This window comes from Pinus tabuliformis, chromosome 6 (assembly GCF_031772625.1).
Source record: "Pinus tabuliformis cultivar Carrire ecotype Pingquan chromosome 6, CPIR1, whole genome shotgun sequence".
Lineage (NCBI taxonomy): Eukaryota > Viridiplantae > Streptophyta > Pinopsida > Pinales > Pinaceae > Pinus > Pinus tabuliformis.
The window spans coordinates 941,368,239-941,377,790 of NC_142292.1; the positions used below are offsets into that span (position 1 = coordinate 941,368,239).

At 38.7% G+C, this 9,552-nt stretch overlaps 1 pseudogene; it reads right to left on the minus strand.

The window, feature by feature from the left end:
- Positions 1 to 433: 433 nt before the first annotated feature.
- LOC149262016 (uncharacterized) lies at positions 434 to 8,687 on the minus strand (annotated as a pseudogene).
- Between the last annotated feature and the right edge of the window lie 865 nt (positions 8,688 to 9,552).

A 9,552-nucleotide genomic window follows, 5' to 3' on the forward strand; every position in this document is an offset into this window, starting at 1 on the left:
AATATAGTATAGGTTGGCCTAAGAAAATGGCATGTGATTGGTGATGTTTATATATAAACATCTAAATATTTATCCATGTTCAGTTAACTTGGCAATCCAAGTTTTTTTGTCAATGCCCTTTAGTAATTATTGAATACATGCAAAAAAAACCATGTGTGTACTTCTTTTGGACTATAAACCTTACAACTTAGCTAAGGGGGGCTTTCATTTCCTTTGTAATGATTTGCAAAAACTTCCTTGATGATGAGAATAATCCACTTTTAGTTACTAGTACAAAATCCACTTTTAATCTGAAATCAATATCATTAACAATATCTTCAGAGGAACTCTTCCTTTATGATGAGAAGTCTTCCTTGATGAAGTAAGTCATTACAAAGAATATGGAAATCTTCCATTAGTAACATTACTCTCATCATCAAGTAAGTCTTCCATTTTATTCAAAGGCAATATCATTTTTGGATTTTAATATGAAATAAAAATTGTTTGAGTTGGATCATCAAAAGATGACTTATGCACAACTATTGCTTAAGAAGGTTCCTCATGATCAAGTTTTTGGAGCTTGAAAGTTATTCCTATGATCTGACTGCATATCAAGTTGCCTTGATCTAGGTTGATATTTGTGGCCACCCATCAATCCCACTTGTACCCCCGCCATTATTTCTTTCAGTTTTTCAGTTTCCTTAATTGTAGCACAGTTTACTATTTTTAGCGGTTTTCAGGTCCTAAACTTTCGGAGCCGTTTTGAGGCCCTAAACGACATTTTTTTATAAATTTACCGCCAATTATATGTTAATAAATTCATATTTCCATCATATTCCTTAGAGATATCATTCCAATGGGGTATCATGCGCATCAAACAGAGATAATATGACCAAGTCACGACCCCGAGAAGTTGGCTTTCCAACTAACCCCAACAGGGCCCATAAACTCTTGGTGTTACATCTCCTCTGGTTAGGGTTTTGGTTGTTTATGGTTTTCTCTTATTGTTCAATAATAAAAAGGCCCTTGAGCCTCATTGCAATGGATTTTAGAGGCATGTATCTACCACATCTCTTCTCAGAGATAAGCTACCATCGCTCGAGCTAGTTTATTTCCACTTCCATTTGTAAGCATATTTCACTATTTTACATTAATGAAACGAAGTATTATTTCTGTTGCATCTTTGTATTTATGGTTATGTCTGTAATTTTTTGTGTTCCTGTTTAAATCCATATCAGTGGTATCAAAGCGGTCTTCTCTTTCTCTATTTTTCTTTGCATGTCCCCAACGAGGTCGGGATATAAGGAGTTAGGGCTTGAAATTGTTGAACCTTTGCAATACCAGCCTCGCAAATCCCGATGGCCTCCCATGGTGGATGAAAAGAAAGACGAGGGGGCAGGAGATCCTATCAAAATCTTGCTTGAAGGGGCCCTCAAGTGACAAAGGAACACAATGATGGAAAAATTTGCCCAGATCCTTCAGTAGCTACCTGGGGGCGACACATCTACTTCCAGCAGCTACTCTAGAAGCACTACACCCTTTAAGGTACAAGTTGACTTTGACATTCCCATATTTGAGGGTTAGATAGAGGCAGATGCTATAGATAAATGGTTAAATCTGTTAGAAGGGTATTTTTTGTTCATGATTTTTCCAGGCAGGAAACGATTACTTTTGCTTTTCTCAAAGTCGCCCCCCACGTCAAGGATTGGTGGGAAACCCACTACGAGTAGAAGGATGAAAGTACAACCTCATTGTTTCGAGCTACACCCACTTGGAATTCATTCCAGGATGTTAGTAAGGAGTAGTACTACCCTATCAGAAGCTATGAGGATAAACACATAAAGTGGACCACTCTGCAGCAAGGAAGGGACCAAGACGTGCCATAGTTTACTAATATTTTTCATACCCTTCGAAAAGAGTTGGGTATCAATGATTCTAAATCGCATTTGGTACTCAAATACTGCAGCTTCCTACATAAGTACATCCAGGACGAGATGGAGTTCCTGGACATCTCCTCGCTTGGCATGGGGTATCGATACGCTATCAATATCGAGCAAAAGTTTAAACAGAATAAGCGAGACTTTGGATCTGCGAATCTGAAGCAATGGAAAGGTGCCTCCAAACCATGGAACAAAGGATAAAGCCAAGGTGGGGTGGCCCAGGACAACCCTCCAAATACACAAGCAAAGAACAACACCATAAAGCTGAACAAGGACATGATAAAGTGGTGTGAGTTCCATAAGAGCTCCACTCACAACACAAGTGAGTGTCGGGCCAAGATTTCACTGGTGACTAAGCTAAAGGCTTTAGAATTAGATGCATGTTCCAAATCTTAGTCAGAACTTGACAAGGGAAATGAAAAAGGGAAGAAAATTATCAATGTGGAGCCCAACACCACCATCGCCACCACAAAGATCCAGAAAGAGGAACCCAAAGATCCAGAGGAGGAGGAGTGCCTCTTCCACTCCTAGATGTGGGTAAAGGGTTCCCTGCGTAGTTCATTGTCGATATTGAGATCCAAAAGAACCTCATTTCGGCAGAGGTCGTGAAGTGGCCAGGCTTACCGACCATAACACATCCCCAACTGTACACCATCTGGTGGCTTCACCAAGGATGGGATCTTCACGTGAGCCAGTAGTGTTGCCTTCCCTAAAACATCAAGCCTGTCACAAATGGGATATTATGTGATGTTTCTCCCCTTGATGTTTGTGATGTATTATTAGGCCAACCATACTTGTTGAAGCGACATGTTGTGTATGAGTCAAGGCCTTGTGTTGTTATTTTTACTTTGGGAAATATGTTTTACAGGATACCAGAGATAGCATCGCCTACCGCCATCTCTTTGGTTACTGCAAAACAATGTTGTAAGCTCATTTCAAAAATGGGGAAATTTGTTTTCTAGATGATATGCCCTCAAGGAAAGAAGAATACAGTGGCCATGACTTCCAAATAGGACCCCTCTACACAACAATAACAGGTGGACAAGGTCATGGAGGAGTACGAGGACATCGTTACCTCCCTCGCAGGGGTGCCTCTGCACTGTCAGGTCAAGCACTCCATTGATCTGACCCCAGGTGCGTCGCTTCCCAATGGACCAATCTATCATCACTCTGTTCTAGAGAACAATGAAATCAAGAGGCAGATTAAGGAGCTGTTGTAGAAAGGTCACATCCGACCGAGTTCATCGCCTTGTGGGAGCCCGATCATGTTGGTACGGAAAGAAGGATGGGACTTGGAGACTCTGTATTGACTATCGGGTGCTCAACAGGATCACTGTCCAGTATAGGTACCTGATCCCATGGATTGATGACCTTCTAGACCAACTGAAGGGGGAATATTTCAGCAAGATCGACTTGAAGTCACGATATCACTAGGTACTAATCGAACCCTCTAATGTGTGGAAGACTACCTTCAAAGCCAAGGAGGGAATTTTCAAATGGTTGGTTATGCCTTTCGGGTTGAAGAATGCTCCTGCAACCTTCATGAGGCTAATGGATGACATCTTGCAGCCATTCACCAACTCATTTGTATGGGTATACTTGGATGACATCCTGATCTTTAGCAAGAGTTGGGAAGAGCACCTCCACCACTTCCAACAGGTTCTCCAAACACTGCAACAACACAAGCTATGTGCTAATTTGGAGAAATGCACTTTTGGCATGACCCAAGTTCAATATCTGGGATACATTATTGATGAATGGGGGGTGCATGTGGATCCAGCCAAGATCCAAGTCATTCAGGATTGGCCATCTCCAACCACTCTGATAGAGCTTCACAGCTTTCTAGGTCTTTCCAATTTCTACCACAGGTCCGTGTTGGGATTCTCTCATATCACTTAGTCCTTGAGTCAAATCACCAAGGGAGGAGCGAAATAAAAATTCTTTTGGTCTGAATCTCAATAGAAGGAATTCACATAGTTGAAACATCACCTCTGCTCGGCACCAGTGCTTGCATTACCATACTAGCAACAACCATTTGAGATCGAGACGGATGCCTCTGACTATGCTATTGGGGCAGTCCTTACTCAACATGGGAATCCAGTGGCATATCACATTGAGACACTTTTAGACACATTCCAGAAGCATCCCACTTATGACAAAGAGATGTATTCCATTGTCCAGGCTTGCCAACAATGGAAGCATTGCATTTTAGGGAAGGAAACGGTCATCCACATAGACCATTGGCCCCTACAGTTCATACAGATGCATGGGGAAACACTAATAATGTTGTAGATTGCCTCAATCGGCCACCAATCATGGTGTTAACCACCGTGCTCAACTCTTGTGGGCACGAGACTTCTGATTGGCCACTTCTCTACAAAAGTGACCCAGAATTTAGCCACACATACCAGATGCCCTTGGAGGGTTAGCATGTTCGAGATTTTCACCTCCAATATGCCTTGTTATGCTGCTTGGGTCACCTTTCTGTTCCTTCAAGCGAGCTTGCCAAGATGATTTGGGAAGCGCACTACAGTTGGGTTGTTAGGCATTTCAAGGTCAAGAAAATGGTGGCAGTACTACAAAAGTACTTCTATTGGTTGAATCTTCAACAAGATGTCGGGAAGTACATTAGATCCTGCACCGCCTGCGCCATTTCCAAACTAACCATCAAGAAGAAAGGCCTCTATACTCCGCTACCTACCCCTAGTCAACCTTGGGAATCCATCTCCATGGATTACATGTTGGGCCTTCCTTTTACTAAGCATGGAAATGATTTTGTTTTTGTGGTCATTGACATATTCTCGAAGATGGCCATTATGGCGGCCTATAAGAAGAATATCAAATCAGAATCCACTGCTAAACTCTTATTTGAACGAGTGCGAGTACACTTTGGGATCCCACAGTCTATCATCTTAGATCGGGAAAGCAGGTTCCTCAATACATTTTGGTCCAGTCTCTGGTCGATGTTGGACACCAAACTCACTAAGTCCACAGCTTTCCATCCCTAAACTGATGGCCAGACAGAGGTCGTCAATAGGATGATCGTACACATTTTATGCATGTACAACTCAAAGAATCCACACACATGGAATGAGAGCCTCCCCTATGTTCAGCACAGCTATAAGTGGGCTCTCCACAGCTCTACTGGCCACGACCCTTTTCAGGTGGGCTTGGGATTCTAGCCACTATGTCTCATGATGTGGCCATTCCATTTGCAACTACTCAGCCAGATTCGGCTCATGTGCAATCCAAAACTGATAAGGAAAACATATTCATTGATAAAATCCAACATATCTGCCAGTAGGTCCATGACATTCTAGACAAATCAAATGCCAAGTTCAAGCAGTGACATGATCAACATCGGGTGCCACATAAGTTTCAGGTGGGTAACAAAGTCTGGTTGCATTTGCAAAAGGAATTCCTTACCAGAGCATATTGGAAACTCAGATCACTCCGATATGGTCCTTACACCATTACCAAGGTTGTGGGAGACAATGCATTTGAGCTCAGCATTCCCCCAATCCTTGGTTTGCATTCAGTGTTCAATGTGGACTGCCTTCATCCATTCTTTCTACCATTACTAGACACATCTAACATTGCAAAATAACTCACACCAACAGATTTAAATCCTGATTGCATGGAACAAGCTGCAACTAATTGAATCATGGACACGTAGATCAAGCACACTCACCAGCAGAAGATCCAACTGTATCGAGTTGTCAAAGCAGGCCAACTCCTTCACCAAGGACCAAGTTCAACATAAGTTTCCTCATCTCATTGAGGAACTCAACACAATGGCAATCATTGCTTCCTAAGGGAGGAGGATGATCTAAGTGGATATTGGTGGCCACTCGTCAATTCCACTTGGACCCCCACCATTGTTTCTTTCAGTTTTTCAGTTTCCTTAATTGTAGCACAGTTTACTATTTTTAGCAATTTTTGGGTCATAAACTTCCAGAGCCATTTTGACGTTGTAAGTGACGTTTTTTTCGAAATCTACTGCTAGCAATTTTGTAATATAATTATCTTCTTTTCATATTCCTAAGAGAGATCTTTCCAATGGGGTATCATGCGCATCAAACGAAGATAATATGACCAAGTCATTACCACGGGAAGTTGGTTGTCCAACTAACCCCAACATGGCCCATAAATTCTTGGTGTTACATATTCTCAGGTTATGGTTTTGGTTGTTTAGGGTTTGATCTTATTGTTCAATAATAAAAAATCCCGTGAGCCTCTTTGTAATGGAGTTTAGAGGCATGTAGCCACCACATCTCTTCTCAGAGATAAGCTACCATTGCCCGAGCTACTTTATTTCCACTTCTGTTTGTAAGCATATTTCACTTTTTTACATTAATGAAATGAAGTATTATTTTTGTTGCATCTCTGTATTTATGGTTATGTTTGTAATTTTTTCCGTTCTTGTTTAAATCCAGATCATGACTAGACTTGAGAGAATTTGATGTAGCCACTTGAGTCAAAGTTGATACAACTTCAACAACCACAACAATTTTAAATCCTTCATCCAATAAACCTTCCACTGTTGTGGCATGGAAATCTCTAGGATGCTAAACATGGTCCAACTTCAAGATAGGTAATGAGAAAGTTAATTCTTGAGTAAAAAAACGCTTGAATTGATTGAATCCTCTCCTATTTTTCTAGAATTATAATCTAGAGAAGAGCTTTCTACCTATTCTTTATCTTCAGCCATCTTCGAATGGTCTGATTTCAGTGGCTGACTAATTTCCTCATTTTGTGATGTGGAATCATTAATATGCTTCTCTGTAACATATACAACTACATCCTACTTGTACTTGATAGTTATGGCATTACTATCCAGGTTACTTTCTTCATTGTCACAAAGGGCCTGTATGGCAACACTATCTGGGTGATTATTTATAGCCACTTTTCAAATCTCAAGGAAATTTTAGGGACCCTCCATTTTATTTTCTTACAGATGAAAATATCTTCATTGCAACGAGTGACTATTTTTTTCTTTGAATTCAAGATATCTAAGTCATTTTCATATGACTTTGAAACCATGTCATTAGCTTCTAATCTATCAACCTCTTCCTCCATCTACAAAACTAAAGTTGGCTTTTCTTTTCTTATTAACATTAGAGATATTTCCATTTTCTTTGTTTGAAATATTTGAACCATTTGAATCCATCACCTTTTCATTACAGCCCTTTGTAAAAGATTTATAAGGAATGGATGATTTACCATTAGATTTTACATCATCATCAATTTTTGTCTTGGTAGAAATAGCTTGTCTACTGTGTTTCTTAAAATTGTCTGGATTATGTTTCATTGGAGAAGGTAACATTTTGTCTCGAGAAATTGACATTTTCTCTTTAGTCTTGACTGAGAAGAAATGGATTGACTATCAATTTCCTTCAATTGGTTTGATTTGTGTTTGTGCAAACTCAATCTATTGATTACTTCAGTAGAGAATTTTTTGACTAGTGTAGGAAGATAATGTGCAGTGCTTATGTAAGGAGTATTTATGCTTTTCTGAAAACTTAAAGATAATTTACTTATTGGTATATGCTTCAATTATTATGGCCTTGAAATATGGGAGTTAGTTATCAATTTATTTACACTTGAAGTTGTCACTCCTGCAATTTGTTGTTGTCTTTGTGTCTTTAGATCTTCAATTTGTTTCCTCTCCTCCTCTTCCTGAATATCTCTCCACCAAAAAAACATGTTACAAATATATATGCTACTGAATAGAAATATATTGTAGATTGTAATCCATTACAATGCAGCTAGAACAAACCAACTTCTTTCATGTTTTATAAATAGAAACTGGTTAAAAGTGTAGAAAATTTTAAAAGAAAAAATATGAATACCTTCTCCTTTTTATTCCTTTGTAAACTTGCTTTAAAGGAACATATTGTTGGGAATGAAACTGTGCTTCAGCCAATGGGGTTGACTTTGCTGATTTTCTGCTCGTTGCAGCCATTTCAACTCCTTTCTTTGCTAATACCTCTTCTATTGCTTTCAACTTCCCATCCTTGCATCCCATTTTCGTTCGTGCTAGTTCCTTGACAATTTTATCATTTTGTTTCCTTATCAAAGACCCTTGTTCATTCACCTGACCATTACAATCTTCATCAAGATACATTTTATCAGCATTTTTGACTAAAATTTAGGTATCATTATATGTCATAGGATTCCATTCTTGAGTTAAGGAATCTCTTTCAGAGTTTGTCTCCGGAATCATAAACAATTCAGCAAGTTTCCAGAGAATAGAAGTTTCAAATTTACTTTTTGGTACATTATAGGAAGAATGTTTGACCTTATCAATTGGTATAACCCCAGAGCCCATATTTATGTTAGTCATACATTCTTTATTGGCATGTTCATGGACTGTAGATCAGGTTGGGACCATGAAAGAATCATCAACTAAACCTCACCCATTATTTTTCTCTATGTTGTTGATCATTCTTCCTAGTAATTATGTGCTTGTCATCAACCATTACAACCCATTGTGAATTTGTATTAGCTAATTCCATTTCAGTATGTTATTTATACACAATAAATGATTCATTTATTGTTGTGATCTTATGAAAGGATAATTTCTCTCTCCAATAAGTGGGAGAAACATCTTCAACACATGGTAGAATTAGCCCTCTCAGGGAGCAACAACTTCTCATCCGATATAGTCTTCTCGATTTTTGTCATATTTTTTCTACAAATGGCTTTTAATTCAAATATCAATTTCAAATTAGTAGCTTCTCTCATGGTGTGATATTTAGATCCCATTCATGGCTAAAGAAAATCATGTTTGTTTTTTTACATGTTCAACGAGCTTAGATTTCCTCCAACAAAATCATTAACATTACTAATGGTTGCATACTTCTTTATATCATCCTCTGCTACCGCATGGAAGGAATCATTGTTGTCAATCTTAGATTTTATTTGAGATGATTCATGATTTCTTAGTAAACACTTATGCAAAATTGCTAGCTTTAATTCTCATCATTTACATCTTCATTTTCAATGCTTAGCTCATGTTCCCCACCTTTCTTGTTGTGAGATCCTTTTCTCTTTGACAATCTGCCGATGTGATTTTTGTTTTTCTCAGAAATACCAATAATTTCACCAAATTTCTACTTAATTTCATCCCATGAATCACTATCCCTCTCAGAGTTGGATTTTTCTTAAAAATATTCTCCAACTACTCCATTATATCCCTTTGAAGTAACATAGTTTATGTTTTGAATCACTACCATACTTGAGCGTTTATTTCCAGAGTGTTTTGTCTGAATCCTTCTCCTTCCTGAAGGGAACTTTCTGTGTGGGGAAAGAAAAAATTTCTAATGTTCAACCATATATTTTTTCTTCAGATCAGAATGTTCACCTTTGTGTATTTTAGATTGAGATCTTGAGAAAGATTCAGTACTTCCGACCTCCGTTTCTTTTGCAGCATTTGTTCCAACCCTGACAAATTAAACAAACCATTTGATTCTTCCCTTTGAGCTAGAACAAATCAAGGATCTCCAATGTGTTGTGGCTAGAAAGGATTTCCAATATAAATTTGATAATATGGAGAGCCAAGTTGAAATATTTGCATTGGAAGTCCATGAAAACCTTGCAATGGAGGTCTAGGCCTAGCAATATGAGATTG